Genomic DNA, 17,166 nt, shown 5'->3' with positions numbered 1-17,166 from the left:
CCACTATCATACAACTTGATATCCTCAAAATGGATCAATGACCTAAATATCAGACCTAAAATCATAACTCTTCAAGGAAAACAAAGGAGCAAATCTTCATGACCTTGACTTTGACAACAGAATCGTAGGTGTGCCATCAAATGTGTGAGCAAAAAGAGGAAAACAAGATAAATTGGACTTAATCAATAGTAAAAATTTTGTGATCAAACAACATTATTAAGAAAGGAAAACCTGTATAGTGGGAGAAAATATTTGCAAATCGTTTATCCGATAAGGGTTTAATATCCAGAATAGACAAAGAACTACTAGAATTTGTCTACAAGGAAATAGTAACCCAATTAAAAAATAGGCAAAGGCTTTTCTCTAGAGAATATACATATCAATAGCCACTAAGCACATGAAAAGGTTCTCAACACCGTTAGTCCTAGGGAAATGCAAATCAAAACCAGAAGATACCACTTCATACCTTTTCTAGGATGGTTATAACAATGGCAACACCAAAGGAGTGGGGGACCAGTGTTGTCAAAGATGTATAGAAATCAGAACCCTCATACATTGCTGGTGAGATGAAAAATGATGCAATTGCTATAAAAAATAGCTTGGCAGTTCCTCAGGAAACTAAAAATAGAATTATCATATGACCTAGCAATTTCATTTCTAGGCATATATCCAAAAGAATTAGAAACAGAGACTCGGTTACTTGTACAACAATATTCACTGGAGAATTATTTACAGTGGTCAAAAAGTAGAAACAACCTAAGTGTCCAACAACAAATGAATGGATAAACAAAAAGTGGTATGTATTTGTAATGGAATATTATTCAGCTTTAAAAATGAATGAAATTCTGATAAATGCTACACCATAGATGGACTTTGAAAACATTTGGGTAAATGAAATTATCCAGACACAAAGGACAAATATTGTATGTTTCCATTTATATGAAATAGTTAAATTCATAAGGACTGAAAGTAAATTAGAGGTATCAGGTACAGGCAAAGGGAGGAATGGAGTAATTCTGTAATGGTCACAGAGATTCTGTTTGGGCAGTTAATAGAGTTTTGAAAATAGATAGTGATGACAGTTGCACAATATTGTGAATGCAAATAATGATATTAAATTGCATACTTAAGATGGTTAAAACAACTATATATTTACACATATATATAAAACTGTCTTTAAGTATGCATTAATATCATTATTTATATATAATATCATTACTAATATATATAAATAATTTCAACTCTTCAAGGAAAACAAAGGAGCAAATCTTCATGACCTTGACTTTGACAATATAATCTTAGGTGTGCCATCAAATGTGTGAGCAAAAAGAGAAAACAAGATAAATTGGACTTAATCAATATTAAAAATTATTGTTATCAAAGAACATTATTAAGAAAGTGAAATGAAAAATATTGTATTATCAGTCAAATAAAAATATAAAATATATCGCTTCTCGGCCTTTTGGCTAAGATCAAGTGTAAAAATATAAAATATTTTCTGCAATGTTTGTAGAGACTACCTTTTTCCAGTTGCTTGATTTTACTTAAATTTTACTCCCCTCCTTTTATAGTAATGTATAAGCAAGTAAAATATAAATGAATATATAATTTATATAAAGTAATTTATATATAAATAATGATATTTTTTATATATATATCCCCATAAAAGTTGTTCAAAATTCTGCATATACAAAAATGCAAAATAAACAAACAGCGATAACAACAAACCTGGAAATCAGAAATTAGATGCATCCACGTTAAAAATCTTTGATTTGGGCCGGGCGCGGTGGCTCATGCCTGTAATTCCTGCACTTTGGGAGGCCGAGGCAGGCGGATCACGAGGTCAGGAGATGGAGACCATCCTGGCTAACACGGTGAAACCTCGTCTCTACTAAAACACAAAAAATTAGCCAGGCGCGGTGGCGGGCGCCTGTAGTCCCAGCTACTCGCGAGGCTGAGGCAGGAGAATGGCAGGAACCCGGGAGGCGGAGCTTGCAGTGAGCCGAGATCGCGCCACTGCACTCCAGCCTGGGCGACAGAGCGAGACTCCGCCTCAAAAAAAAAAAAAAAAAAAAGAAAAAGAAAAAAAAAAAAGAAATAGACCTGTAACAGGCAATGAACAAATTCAGGCTTCTAATGCAATATTCCAAATGAAACAAAAATAAATTCTTCTCTGTGAAATTCTGACTTGCTAGATTATGACTTCAAAAAGTATTAATAATATAACATAAAGTCACATGAGTGATTAAAATATTTTATATTAGATAATGATCTCATAAGGACAAGGACCTTTTTTATTTTTAAATACTACTGAGGATATAAATATTTTAGGTAAAGTAATATTTTTGAAAACAAAAGCAATGATATTTGATGTTTTTTAACACTTTTGCAAATCTAATTCTAGCTAAAGTAGGATTCTCATATTTGGGTCTGCATTCAGTTTGCTAAGATACCCGGTTTGGTTTGAAGAATACAAAGAAAATACAATCTTACACACACATGTAGTCGAAAAGGGAGCATCTAGCAGACCCTGAACAATATCTCAGAGACTCGAGGAGACTTCAAGTCACAGTTTAGGAACCACACATCTATCTGGAAACAATTTTACCAAGAAGACAAAAAGACACTTATAAAAGACATAGATGACATAGGTTCTATCTAGAATTATTCTCATTTTCCAGGACTCATAGGAAAGACACTTTTTTTTTTTTTAAGGAAACAATCACAGATACATCTATTTTGGGATAGGTTTTCTCCTGCTGTTTCCCCACAAAGCTATGGCTTATCGCCATCCTTGTCCCATCGTTTTGAGACAGGAGAATAGGGTCTGCAGAAAGGAAACCTAAGGCTAATTTGTGCTGACTTCCTAGAACTGAATCAGAAGGAAAACCTCACCTGTCCACATCCGAGTAACAAGAGGATCAGAGGCTACTCCCACAGCACCGCTGCCCAGATACAAAACGGAAAGTACCTCTGACTGGTCCCCTCCCAGAACCAATCAGATTGGTCATGAGCCATCTTTATTTACATAAGGTGTAACTTTGTAACTTCACTTCGGCTCTCATTAGTTTCCTTCCACAACCAGTCAGACTGGTTGCAAACCAAGTTCTAATTTACATATGGTGTAACCAAGTAACCAGTGGGAAACCTGTAGAGGATATTTAAACCCCAGAAAATTCTGTAACCAGCACTCTTTAGCCCCTTGCTCAAGCCCGCTACCACTCTGTGGAGTGTACTTTCTAACAGTACTGTTTTAATTACTGTTTGTCTCAATACACTGCTATTGTTTACAGGGCATGGGAAATGTCTTTCCACTAGTTAGGACCATGTCACAAGTTAAGAGTACAAGGAATCACTTGGAAGAGTGTATAAATGATTAGTTGAATACACGGATAGAGCAAAATATTTAAAGTTTTATTTAAAAGGAAACATCAGTTCTTATGGTAAGACTAAGAAATCATCTAAGTGTTCATGTGGTCAGAGGATTTGGCAGGCTGGCAAGTGAGAGGCTTACATTCATCCATGCTAGCTATTGAACCTCTGGGGGAGAATTTGACATCTTGTAGACCTCCTGCTGGTATCCTTGACAGGTAACCAGCAAGTTTCTTTCTTTATTCTTTTAGTTTGCTGATGTGGTTTCAATGGTGGCATTGTTTTTACACTAATATGACTATTTAGAATCTGAAAAATATTTTTTATAAAATTATTCAATTTGTTTAGGATAATTTCTAAATTTAGATAATGTGATGGGAGCAATGAGAGAAACAATCTTTTATAATAATAAAGCAATCATTCTTTCCAGTCACTTATCTAGATATCTCCTAGCAAAACTTCTTACACATCTCCCAAATCCTTGACAAGGTAATTTCATCAATGCCATTTAATTTAATTTTAATTTTGCTATAGTTTTGTATTGATAGTAAAATTGTGTCTTTCAGTTTGTGCATGCATATGTGTAAGCATGAGACACAAAGAGAAAAATATTATATGACCTATAGAATAAAAATATTAAATATTGTCTTGCAATTTTTGTAGAGACTTTACCTTTTTCCTGTTGCTTGATTTTACTTAAGTTTTACTCCCTTCCTTTTGCAGGAATGTATAAGCAAAATATAAATGAATTGCTCAAATTTATATAATTAGAATAGAGTGAAACCTCCTGGATCTGTACTCTTTTTCATGACATTACTTTGCCTCCTTTCTCTTCCTCTCACCTACTCAATCTTATTACCATAGATGTGCATTTCCTCTTTCTTTTGGTGTTTTGGATGAAAGCATAGTTGACTTTGTAGATCTTGCATAAAGAAGCATTTGGTGGAAGTCCTGAAGTGGCTGGCATTCTTGTGTTTGCTCCACAGCTCAGTACAGATAGAAGCAGCGTTGATGAAACAATAGCTTCATGTACACATTGAACCACAGGGACAAGTTATTCCCTTGGGTTTCTCTTACCAAAACCCACAGGGGAAAGGAATTACCTTACTCAGGGGAAGGGTGGCTATTTGTGAGGCGGCCACTGGGTGGGGCAAAAGTGCATCCTTTGTAAGAGGACACTGCCCTAATTGACTAGCATAACAATAAGCTAAAAGTGTTTTCTGTTGCTTTGGTGTTTTAGACATGAAGTCCTTGCCCATGCCTATGTCCTGAATGGTATTACCTAGGTTTTCTTCCAAGGTTTTTATGGTATTAGGTTTAACATTTAAGTCTCTAATCCATCTTGAATTAATTTTTATATAAGGAGTAAGGAAAGGGGAAGGGGAACATCACACACGGGGGCCTATTATGGGGCGGGGGGTGGGGAAGGATTGCATTAGTAGTTATACCTGATGTAAATGACAAGTTGATGGGTGCTGACGAGTTGATGGGTGCAGCACAGCAACATGGCACAAGTATACATATGTAACAAACCTGCACGCTATGCACATGTACCCTAGAACTTAAAGTATAATAATAATAAAAGAAAGAATAAGTAAATAAATAATTTTTAAAAAAAGTGTTTTCCAAATTTACGTTTGAAAACAAATTGGAAGACTTAAATTCAGAGTTAAGGAAGGTCTGAATTTTTATTATCTAGCATAACTCCTTTAAAATATTTTTATTAATTGCACATATCTTTGCACACATTAAAGAGGATTGTTCTCTCACACACAGTACATGGACTAAGCATGATCATTAATTTGCATAATAGAAAGTAAAATACCAAGTTATTGTCATATATAATAAAATTTTGTCTCAAATAGATCTTATCTGCTGAGTGTTTGCCTTTCTTAGTATGTATGTTGTAATTTTGCTTCAGTGTGGCAATTTAAAAAATGATAGTTTATTGCATTTTTCTTCTTAGTTCTATTGCTTTGTGATTGTTGTAGTTACATTCATCAAACGCTACATTCATATGCAGCAACATAATTGTGGCCGTTCAGTATCTATAATCACTTACAGAGAATGAGTGGGAATTAGCCCTTAGTTGGAGTGTTTAAAGAGGGAAAGAGTGAGTGTTAGTGTTTCAGAACAGATGAGCCATTTTCTACCTTTAGATTTCTTGCAGAATTTGTGCCTAGTCTGATTTTCTTCAGATTGAGAAAAACGCTGTCTCTCTGAAGCATTTAAACAAGTACATTATACAAATGTTCTATTCAGGTGAAATATAGTATAATGTAGCAGTTTTTAAAGAGAGTCACTGCCTAAAAATCCAGCGCAATATGTCTGATTCTCATAGACTTTCTTTAAAAAAAAAAAAAAAAAGGCCGGGCGCGGTGGCTCAAGCCTGTAATCCCAGCACTTTGGGAGGCCGAGACGGGCGGATCACGAGGTTAAGAGATCACCTGGCTAACACGGTGAAACCCCGTCTCTACTAAAAAATACAAAAAACTAGCCGGGCGTGGTGGCGGCGCCTGTAGTCCCAGCTACTCGGGAGGCTGAGGCGGGAGAATGGCGTAAACCCGGGAGGCGGAGCTTGCAGTGAGCTGAGATCCGGCCACTGCACTCCAGCCTGGGCGGCAGAGCGAGACTCCGTCTCAAAAAAAAAAAAAAAAAAAAAAAAAAGTTGCTTTAAAAATAGTTTTACATATGAAAGACTCATCTTCATATACATTAGTAACAAATGTGGAAATGCCAACTGAAAATGATACTATCACAAACATTTCAACATTAAATTAAATTAAAACATTTCGTGATGTATCTGGATGTATTGAGTGATTTTGTTTTTGTTTTTCTCTTTTTGTCTGTGAGGCAGGACTCTTCTTTCCAACAAATGTGAGGAGATAGGTGCAGAGATATTGAAGTACACAATTTGGAAAAAGGAAATCAGTATTTAATGGTACCTTTCTTTTCCTTTTCAATTTTAATTTTCATTTGTTTATTGCCAAGAATTATTGCCAAGAAATTTCTTTCTCACTTTTTATTGTCGGTTTTTTTTTGTTTTTGTTTTTGTTTTTGTTTTTTGAGACGGAGTCTCGCTCTGTCGCCCAGGCTGGAGTGCAGTGGCGCGATCTCGGCTCACTGCAAGCTCCGCCTCCCGGGTTCCCGCCATTCTCCTGCCTCAGCCTCCAGATACAGGCGCCCGCCACCTTGCCTGGCTAATTTTTTGTATTTTTTAGTAGAGACGGGGTTTCACCGTGTTAGCCAGGATGGTCTCGATCTCCTGACCTCGTGATCCACCCACCTCGGCCTCCCAAAGTGCTGGGATTACAGGCGTGAGCCACCGCGCCCAGCTTATTGTCAGTTTTAAGATGAAGCATTTTTAGAAGAAAGTCCCTGACTTTATTTTGCATTTATTTGTTATAGTTTAGGGATTTATTCATAACAATATACACAGTGAGTACACAAGATATTCAACTTTTCCATATGCAATCTCATTTTAAGTATGTTGTAAAGTGTTGCAAGATAACCAAAAATTGCACCCAGCAATAAAACGTGCTATAGTCAATGTTTCCACTATTCTATTGCAACTGAATGGATAAAGCACCATCTTAGTATGATTATTCCTCGGCCTTATTTGTGACCACTGAGTAATGTTAGAGAATGGTTCACTAACAACTTTAGGAATCAAGATGATACAATTCTCAAACAAATTGTTCCATGCAGATATATCATGGAAATGCTACGGGTATCAAGATGTGGGTAAAGAAAACAGGAAAATAAATGAGACTTTGTGAAAAATAGCAGTAGTAGCAACAATAATAAAGATAAAAGTAATAATATATAATAATGCAAATCCTATGTACAGAACAATGTACCTAGTCTGCACTAAGAGATACATATTCCCTAAGTCCAGTCCCTGTAATTCCACAATACAAGGTTTACTCCCATTAGCAGATGTGAAAGCAGCAAAGTGAAGAAATACAGTTTTCCCAAGACTGGCTTGAAAATTGGTGAGAGAAGGGTGGTTCCAGGATGCATTTAGTATGACTATAAAATTAAAAGTAAGAAAATATAGATATTTTATACTTGTTCAGTGTTCTACAGTTTACAAAGTGCTTTCATGCCACTATTTGATTCTTTCTGGAATCCTAGGAGATAACAGATATTATTGCTAACCCTGTGATACAGAGGAATTAGTGGATACTTAAAATAACAATAATGACATGCCTAATAAAGCACGGAGGCTAAGGGGATAGGAAACTAGCTCAGTGCTGTCTCCATCAAATCACACCAGCTGGCTTGGAGAACTGACCGAAATAAAGGAATATAGATATATATGGAGAAGGAAGATATATATATATATCCTGGAGGCCAATTTAGACAAGGATTTATGACTTTTTATATTTATCCTTGTTCTACAGGTTACTAGAAGAAATGTGCCTGGAGAGGAACCATGGCGGGGGGAAATGGAAGAAATAAAGGTGGCTTACAAAGGCTGCGTGTGCTGTCAGAGATCTGGAAGAGCTAAATCTGCCAGCAGTTAAGGGAGGCAATGAGTTATTCAGAAAAGAGCCCTGGGCCTGCAGGCAGTGGATATGGGTTCGAGGCCAGCCTTTGACATCAATAAGCTGAAAGATCTTGGAGTCACCTAATCTCTTGAGAACTTATTTTTCCCACTTGTAAAATGAGAGGATTGAATTATATGATGTGCGATGGATTTACCAACTTCAAAAAGTTATGATTGTAGAGTCTAATTATATTTCGAGCCTTATTAGAAAGCTATCACGGATACGGGAACAACTCCAGTGGACCCGCCAAAGCAGGAAAAGTCCAAGGAGGAATGCTGGCACTTAACGCCTAACCCTAAACATCAAAATTGGCAGCAATAGTATTAACCTGCTAATTTATTTTGTACTTCTCTTCCTTGCAATTAAATCAGGTGAGGAATAAAAGGAAGATTCTGAGGCAATAAAGAGATCAAAGAAAAAAATTGGAAGCAAAAGATTCTTCTAAATTTTCTTACTGCTCAATTAGAGGTTATATCTGCAGGACTGCTTTGATACTAGATTACGGATTCGAAGAAATAAACCAATAACATCATATTGTGTGAGGCAACTGAACCATGTTTCCCTCCCACACTTTCTGGTCACCTTAAGTCCAGGACAACTTTATTCTCTCCATTCAAATGATGATCATCTGCCTCTCTGACCTTAACATACAACAACAAAGAGAGAGCACTGCTGTTGAGACCAACCCAATTATCTGTCACTGTTTTCTTTACATGTATCACAGAGACCCAGGAATAGGTATTCCAGATCTCTAAAAAGACAATGCCTCTGTCCTTCCAAAATGTATCGAAATCCAAAATTTTCAGTACAGGCATTTTGGGTATTGGTAGGGGCAGTTCTGCTCCCCCACCAAGCATTTACGTATTGAAATATACATTATTTTAGTATAAACTACTTTTTAAAATTCTCATTTATTTTTTGTTGGGATATTATATGGATAATTTTTGGTTATTGTGAGTGTATAGGTGGGTTTGCTATTATGAATTCCATTTCAGGATATTGAACAACTATTATACAGTACTTATAATGAAAGTAATTATTGGGTCTTACAGGAATCTTGCTCACTGGTCTAATATAACTCACAGTATTGATGAAAGGTTACAGTCCAGGTTGGACAGACCACAATGCTTTCCTTAGCTCCAGTGTTCCTTTAACATTTGTGATTAACCAGCTCTCTAACTGACCAGGATTCGATATTTTATATATTGATATATCTGATATTCTATATGTTCCCATATGGATTGAAAACACAGGGACAAAAAAAAAAAAAAATCTGAAACCAGTGCTGCTACATCTCCAGCAGACAGGGAGTCGGCTCAGCTAACATTTACTGTACTCATGCAGCTACGAAAGACACACTCACTATCTGAAAAAGGTAACGCCTATTGTTGGCAGGGTAGGAAGAGGCACTTGAATAAAAAACATAAGGCGCTGGTGTTCTATTAGGAAACAAACAACATTCCGTGGAATTGCAGAAGGAGAAAAAATTCTTACAAGAGCGTTCAGAGAAGTTTTTATGAAAGAAATAACATCTGAATGGAGACTTAAAGGTCGAACGGGGCTTTGATATAGTAGGAGAGCAAACACTATGAACAAAGTTAATTGGCATTAAAATTTGTCTGTGTTCAGGGAATAATAAGTAGTCAATATGAACACAGAGGTGTGCTTCCAGATGGAGCAGAAAGGGGAGACGCGGCCAGACCCTGGACAGTCTGGAATGCAACCTAAGGAACTGTGGCATGTCCCCTGAGACAATAAAGAGACTCTACAGGTTTTAAAGAGAAGGTACCAGCGTAATTCAGTCTAGTTTATGAAAATGATGGGCAGCAGTGTAAAAGATCAAAATGTGAGCACAGAAAACAAAACAAAGCAAAACAAACAGGCAGGGAGACTAATTAGGAGTTTCTTCCATAAGCCAGTCATGCCATAACAACCCAGGCCTGAGGCTGGGCACGGATTGTCAGAATTGGGGGGAGAACAGATAGGAGAGAAAATGGTATTTGATAACTGGGTGTAGAGAGTGAGAAATATCAAGGAGAGGAAGATGGCTGTAACTGAAGGAGAGAAGTCACTCTGGCAGACTAAATATTGAAGCTGTCCTCACAGAGTTAATAAGAATTCTGATGGAAATATAGTTGTAATTAAGCATTAATCAGGCAGTGCTTTCACCCACTGCCTCCTAACCAAAAGTCACAAAGCATTAGATACTGACCACTTGCACCCCATTGTTACTATAGATAAAATTTCTGATGTTAGAAACATAAGGCTTTTGTTTTAAGAATATGTAAGCAGATCCTGAATTCCAGTGGAATGGCTGAAACCAATCAGTTTAAAGACCCATCAGAGGAACCAAATCAGCATGAAAATACAGTTTCTTTATCTTTTTGTTCCATAACGTCACCCTGCACTCTTCGATCAATCAATAATCTCTACATTTTGGCCACTCCAAAACCCTTAAACCCCTAGTCCCACATTCCCTGGAGAGATTAATTTGAGGTTTTCTCTCATCTCGTCTCATTTAGTGGCCCTACAATTAAACCTCTTTTTTTCTGTTGCAATCTAGTGTTTCCGCATATTGACTTTTCACATACACGTACAATATTTAGAGAGAGGATAATGAATGTGGTTTGGAACAAGCTGAGTGTCCCTATAACAAACTTTTCTCTCAATGAAGGTGGTATCAACAACAAAAGCAAAGCAACTTCCCCAAATCAGTACTCACTTGTGAGTAACAGCTGTCTTCATGACACTACATGGCTGGTTTAAAAAGTCATTCAAAGCATAAAAGAGGTTCTACCATGTTTTAAAGAATAGGTAATTGAATCAAAGAAGCTTCAATGTTATAAATAAACTTCATCAGCAGATACAAATAAAAAATTCTTAAACGAATGCTACAATTTAAAAAATGTGTTGTGTACATCATTTGGTAATTAAAAACAGCTGTTTACCCTACTTAATGTGTGTTAGAATACGACTTGATATGATACCATGCAAAAGAGTAAACTGATGTTGAAGAAGACATTTATATGCATATGCATGCCCTAAATCAATTTTCAGAAGCAACTTGCTCTTACACGCTTTGAGGATGACAATCGTTCATAAGGTCTTTCACTAAATGCTAATATTTTATTTTTCTTATTGTTTTTGCTGTTGTTTGACAAAAGCATTTCATGTGTTCTTCACGCAGACTCTAAGGCTGTTTCGATGTGACAGCCTAATTCTAATATGCTATAAAAATAAGTGACTATAATTGTTGGGCTTTTAAACAAGACATTATTCTCCATCTCTCAATCTCAAAACCATTGGGATATGTTTCTGCTAAGGATTCTGGCACTGCTCTGGGTGTAGGGTAGTGGAGAAAGAAAGATTTCAGAATCAGACAGAGCCCCTATGTCACTTGATGGATTGAATTAGAGATCAAGTGAAGTAATGAGCAAAGACAATAGCTCCCAGATAAGATAAGGCTTGGAGAAAAGAAAAAGCAAAAAACAAGGAAACAAACCAAAAAATCTTAGCAATGTATCTAGATAAATAAAGTGTTGATCAGAGAAGGTGGGTAGTAAAAAATGGAAACATACTAGTAAATTATAAGGCTATTTGAGTAGACATACATGAGCCTATTTTAGCTTGATGCCTTCACACTTTTAAATCACGTAGTTAACAGTCCTCATTGTGATTTCATGCTCACCATGTAATAGCCCGATTACTGTGTGGCTTCCCATGTGATACACCTGCAGGTGGAGTGTCTGGTTGCCTCTCCAATTAGATTGCTCATTATAAATTGAAAAACTGCTATGCATCATTCTTTTTGAGTGGGATTACTTCTGATATGTTGATAAATCAGTTTTCTAAGCCTCCTAGATTTAGAGCCAATCTTTGAACCATGATGAATTTGAAGCGGTTGCCCTATGAAGCTCCTTGGAGATGGATAGAATGTCTTCTCTTAAGACTTCCAACATCTCATTGATTGCAGCTTTATAAATTGCATTGCAGTAATTGCCCCTACTGACAGAGTGAACATCAGCATGCAATAAAATACAAGGTAGCATGTTTGACGCAGTACTGTCATAGAGCCAGGGTGCAAATATAATTCAGAGTTCAATCTCAGCTTACATTAGAGTGAAATGGAGCACTCACCAAATTTGAAAACAGGAATTTTAAACAAGGACTTTCCTAAAGAAACCAAGGTATATAATCATCCTACTTATAACTCAGGCTGTTGGACCAACCTTGACATTGAACTGGAAACATTTATGATCATTCTTTTGTGAATCTTATGAACCAGTAATGCCTCAAGCTATAGCTTCTCTTCTGACAGCTAAGTGTGGACCCCTCTCAGAGCTGCATGGTAACTCCCTGGGGGTCACTCTCATGGGATGCCATAGCACACACTTCTCTTCTAGATGAAATCCAGGCCTGGTGGTCCCAGCTTGGTTAGTCTGTATTTGCTGTGCCTTATCTGAGAAAACCTTTTTATTTTTCATTTTCAGTATTGTTTGGATTTTCTTTCATTCATCCAATTTTTTAATGATAGTCTTATTTAAAAAAAAAGTTGTTTAAGCTCTTGCAAAATTTTTACATATTTCTGCCCTTGTGCAGTGAAGACCCCTACTGGTGGCCCATGAGCTTCTGAAAAGAGCAGAAATAAGTTGGGCGCGTTGGCTCACACCTGTAATCCTAGCACTTTCGGAGCCCGAGGCAGATGAATCACCAGGTAAGGAGATGGAGACCAGGCTGGCTAACCCGGTGAAACCCTGTCTCTACTAAAGAAAAAAAAAAATTAGCCGGGCATGGTGACAGACCCTTGTAATCCCAGCTACTCGGGAGGCTGAAGCAGGAGAATTGCTTGAACCCTGGAGGCGGAGGCTGCAGTGAGCCGAGATCGCACCACTGTACTCCAGTCTGGGCGACAGAGTGAGACTCCGTCTCAAAAAAAAAAAAAAAAAAAAAAAAAGAGATATTCGAATTTTGAGTCTCACCAAGGCTTACACACAGGGCTCCAATCCAGGGGAAAATAGATATTTTATATAATGATAGATAGACGGATAGATAGATAGATAGATAGATAGATAGATAGATAGATAGATCATTAGGGTTGTTGCTTTCTACAGATTTATTTCTTTACTGGATTTCTCTTTCTCTCCTGATTATTCTGTGTGGCAGTTTATCACTGAGAAGAGTCCTACTAAAGTCTCCATGGTATACAAAGTGAGATGTCTGGGTGCAGATTTTATTTACTGAAAAAGATTCCTCTGAGCACACTTTACAAAAGGAGACAGCTGCTATAAATCATGAGAAATTAAATAGTATATTTCAGACTTCTTAAAATTAAAACATACCGGTTAGTGAATAAATATAGAAAAACAATTCTAAACTCAACAGCAAATTCCTATTGCTTAAAATCAGCTCCTTGTTTTAGACTGCTTTCAGTTACAATATCAATGGTTGCATAAAATATATTAAGATCTAATCCAAAGAAAGAAATTCCAGCATAAGTGATTACAACAATGCAAGTCATAGAGATCCTGGCCAAGAAGTAAGTTGCATACACATCACCTTGACTTGTAATATAGATACTACAACTTCTCTAACATAAAAGGCTTTCCAATCTTACTGACTTAGAAAAAAAACTCAATCCTAGACAGTGGAGTAATGAGATTTGGGGTACCTCTGTTTAGAAGTATCAACTAAGAGGGATAAGAATTTTAAAAAGAAAATACTAAAAACAAATTCAGGAGGAAACAAAAACTTGTGTTACTATGGTTTAATTACTATTTGCCATATGACGCTGTTACATATAATGTGCTCATGGAAATTAGACAAAAACATAATACATTCAGAAATAGGGCAGGAAGAAATAGTTAATTTTCAAATGAATGTCTAGATGAGTAGAAAATGTATGTATGTGGAATTCATTCTCAGTGAAGCGATAGAAATTGTATTACAGTTCTCATAGCATGAAAATCTAGCAATACATCCTCCTAAACACTTTTATTCAAACATCTTCAGGCTAATGATAAGGTATTAGCCACTTTTAAGAAAATTATTATAAGGGAGAACAATTTTGTGTATGAAGATATAAATTTCAAAGTGTAAGAGCAAAATTTCAGGATACTAATCTTAAATCTCTAGCATTTACTGAGTGCTCACAAAATAGTAGGGACCCTTCTGAATTCTATGTACATGATTTCTCATCTACTAGTTTAAATGAACCAAAAAGTTAGACATTATTATCATTTCCATTTTATAGATTAGAAAATAGAGGCTACATGACTTACACAAAATCATACTGCCAGTAGGTAGTACAGTCAGAATTCTAACTCAAGAAATCCGTCTCCAGAGTCCTCACATTTTGGAATGAAACCAAATATGTAACACTAGGAGAACAGCTACCTAATTATGGTTTATCAGCCTTCAAGTACATCATTAAATAATACTAATGAGTACTGGATGATACATAAAAAGCTTTCGATATTTAAATGTATTTTATGTATTTAATACATTTTTAAACATTACATTTAACAAATGAACAATTGCCCTTATAGTTTGCCTGTAGTTGTTTAGAGATTCTGAATTCCTATGATGGTGAAAACAAACATGTGAATGTGAAAATTGTTGATGCATTACAGTAGGCAAACTCTGATAATGGAGACAAACCAAAGGCAGTGAACTAAAAAGATAGGCTATTTGTCTCTCAGGTGATTGTTTCAGGGAAGATAAGCAGGTCACCAGCAACAAAATCATCCAGTGACCTAAGTTGACAATGGCTCTATCATGTTTACTATGCAGTATCCACTGCTGCTCTGTGCATGGTCCTTTCAGACAAGAAAGGCCTGGGAAGGGGGATGAACAGAAGAGGCAGATATTTCTCTTTAGTGCACACACTACATCACTCACATTCCTTTAAGAAAAATTTGGGCTCGTAACCATGCCCAGCTCCAGAAAGGCTGGAAAATGTACTTTATTCAAATGCCCACAAAGAAGAGAGAGACCAATATTGACGGACAGCTGCCAGTCCTGGCCACATAAGCATAGTGGATATTTTTCCTCTTTACCTTTATTATGATTATTTATTTTATAAAGACAGATGAAATTCCAGTAATAATTGAAAACTATTTCTAAATAATCTTCTATTTTTCTTTTAGAAGTTTAATGAAAATGCAAAAGTATTTAAGAATTGAAGGGTTGGTCATAAGGGTTGTGTGACTTCAATTGGTATACACAATCGTTTTGTGAGCAAAAATTGGAGTTATCATTCTGGAACAGACAGAGGGTCGATCTCGTCCGGTGGCCAATGCCAGATGTTTCACTAAGAGAAATAAACCTCCCATAATACACTTAATTTCACAATACTATACCATAGGGGGGAATATCTTCCTGACCCATCTGGTGAGCAGCTTCTGCCCTGAAGCATGAAGATTGATAGCTGGTGTAATTCTGTCCTAGCTAGTGTACTGTAACTGCAGATGCTACTCTTCCTCATGTGAGTGTCTAATTATTTTCAGGATCATTTTCTCGTATTCATATCCTGTTGCCTAGAGTTACACAGGTGAAAAATTATTGTTCATACTTGAATGTTTTTCTGAAAAAAACACATTTGAGTGTTTAATATATTGTTCTATCTTGTTTTACTAGCTACAGGTCAACTGTTTTTAGAAAAACTGTTCTACTTGTATTTCATATTCCCCTCAGTAGTTTGAAAGGTGCATTATTTAAAAAAAAAAACTATGTTTATCAAAGTATATAATTGGCTCCATTTCACTTATGTCAAATGTCTTTGTTTATTTTTCCTGAAAATTTATTGTCATGAAATAAATTCCTTGCTGTTAATTTCACTGTAAATTTCATTGTGTTATCACACACACTCTGGACCCTAATGGATGAATACACTGAAATTATATTTGATATGGAGCTATTAGCACCCATATCAGCAGGATAACTAACTTCCAAAACAGATACCATTCCTTGTCTTCATTATTAATAATGTGTATATCTTGAAGAGATAATTCTATTTGTATCTAATGTACTTCAAATGAATCTGTGGCTAAATTCCAAAATCCATGTGAATTCTTGACTTTAGGAACAGGATTTCTTGGCATAGAATCATTTTAAGATATATTAGGAAACAAGCGAGTTGAAAAATATTTAAATTGCCAATCATGAAAAGAGCTACGCATAGGAACAAATTACAGAGGCCACATGGAAGAAAGATTTCCATTTTAAATACTATGTAGAATTTAGATCATCCTTTCAGAAACAGTGGAGTCAATCTCTATTTAAATGACCATAGAATTCACTTAAAGGTCAGCTTTCACTCAGTAAAGCAAAGGCCAACGGGCTTTTCATTGCCAGAATAATTCCCCCTTTATAATTTAGGAGGTGAATAACTTGATCCAAAAATATGCTATGTGCTTAATGACAGCTAAAAAAAATACAGTAGCTTTCACATATTTGCGTTTCTTTATTTTTGCATTGTTATTACATTAATCTCATTTACATTAACATGTAAATATAATTCATTCATTGACTAAATGCATATGCTATATAAGAGCCTCTACTAAGCTCTACTAACATGGACAAAGAATGTTTTCTATCCTCAATATCTGGCAGTTCTAGTGGGGATACAAAGAAAAGATATTCTGAAGCAAAATTTTCACACATGAAAATCTCATCACCGCCTATGAATGGGAGATCTGGAATTACCCTGGTCTCAGGGAATAATTTTCCTGAACCTTAACATTGTAATAAATGCTAGGAACTGGAATATGTAGGATTGATGCTAATGATTAAATGATTATAATTCCATCAAATAAAAAGAAGCTCATCTATTTTTAGATAATGTTTACCTGATGTTCTTATGTCAATTAATGGATTAGGCACATTTTATTTCAAAAGTAAACATAACAAATTTGAAGCATGCACATTTAAAATTTCTTTGTCTAACGATTTCCAACCTAAGATGATAATGTCACTAAAATCTATTTATGTTGCTTTTTACCTAACTCATTTGTTACCCTTTGGACACTTTCTTTTACTACTTCATTTTGGTATAAATCTAGCTTTTAGTTTGAAACTGCTCATCTAATTCTATGCTTAAATTGGAAGACAAACTAACAAATGCTGCCTGATCATCACTTTGCTTAAAATCACCTCTTATTTAATGAAAGGTTTCTCCTTTATGTTTTCAGCCACCTTTTCTGTATGTACCAGGTGCACCTAAAATGTTTATGATGTATCTAAG

At 35.9% G+C, this 17,166-nt stretch overlaps 1 pseudogene; it reads left to right on the top strand.

The window, feature by feature from the left end:
• The first annotated feature begins 1,446 nt into the window (after positions 1-1,446).
• Positions 1,447-1,591, top strand: LOC114673919 (U2 spliceosomal RNA; annotated as a pseudogene).
• The last annotated feature ends 15,575 nt before the right edge of the window (positions 1,592-17,166 follow it).

This window comes from Macaca mulatta, chromosome 18 (genome assembly GCF_049350105.2).
Source record: "Macaca mulatta isolate MMU2019108-1 chromosome 18, T2T-MMU8v2.0, whole genome shotgun sequence".
NCBI classification, from domain to species: domain Eukaryota; kingdom Metazoa; phylum Chordata; class Mammalia; order Primates; family Cercopithecidae; genus Macaca; species Macaca mulatta.
Note: the sequence above shows the minus strand (reverse complement) of the source record. Positions and strands in the feature narration are given on the sequence as shown.